Raw genomic sequence first — 974 nt, 5'->3', positions numbered from 1 at the left:
GTTACATTTCTTTTTATGGCTGAGTAATATTCCATTGTATATATGTGCCACATCTTCTTTATCTATTCATCTGTCGATGAACTAATACCTTTTAAATAAGTAAGTGTTTGCTAGAAGAAGAGATAGGGGAGTAGAGACTGTATTCAAGAGAGGAGAAACCAGTATGTGCAAAGGTCAAGAAGGGAAGATTACCATCTACGGACAAAAGTGGAAGAAGCCTTGTATATCTCAAATGTAGAAAGTAAGGGGCAGAGTTACAGCTGGGGTATTGGAATGGGTCTATTTGAATAGTGAATTTTAATCTTATTTCTAAGGGTAATGATAATAAGCAACTGAAGAGTTTTAAGTAAGAAATCAACTCAACAGATTTGAATTAAAAATAAAACCTTCTGTTTGCTGTGTGGAAAATAGTTTGGAAGGAAACTGGAGGGGATATAGGCAATGACAAAGAGAAATTGATAGTAGTTTAGATTAAGGTAGTGACAATAGTGATGGAGAAAAGTGAATAGACTCAAGTAATGTTTAGGGGGTAGAATCAATAGCATCAGTGAATGACAGGATGTGGCAAATGAGAGAAGAAAGAATCTTAGATAACTACAGTTTTCTCTTTTGAGTAACTGCCATTAACTGAGATGGGGACACTGATAAAAGGACAGGTGACAGTGGGGGGGGTGGTTGTGGTGGGAGGGAGTGGGAGATAAGGAACTCTGTTTAGGACATATTAGCTGGAGGTTTCTGACAAAGTTGTTAATGGAAATGACAAAGAGAAGTCTGGCCTGGAGATGTCAGTCTGGCCCCTCAGCATATCAATGGTAGTGAAATTTCCTTGGATGAGGAAATTTGGGGAAGGGGATTGCCGAGTGAAAAGAGGGCTTTGGACAAAGTGTTCAGGACAAAGCTTAAGATGTCATGAAAGCCAAGGACAGAAAGTAAAAAAAAGCTGTCAAATATTTTAACTACTGTTGGAAAGCAAC

The sequence above is a fragment of the Phocoena phocoena genome, chromosome 7 (genome assembly GCF_963924675.1).
Source record: "Phocoena phocoena chromosome 7, mPhoPho1.1, whole genome shotgun sequence".
In the NCBI taxonomy this organism is placed as follows: domain Eukaryota; kingdom Metazoa; phylum Chordata; class Mammalia; order Artiodactyla; family Phocoenidae; genus Phocoena; species Phocoena phocoena.
This window is presented reverse-complemented; position numbering follows the sequence as displayed.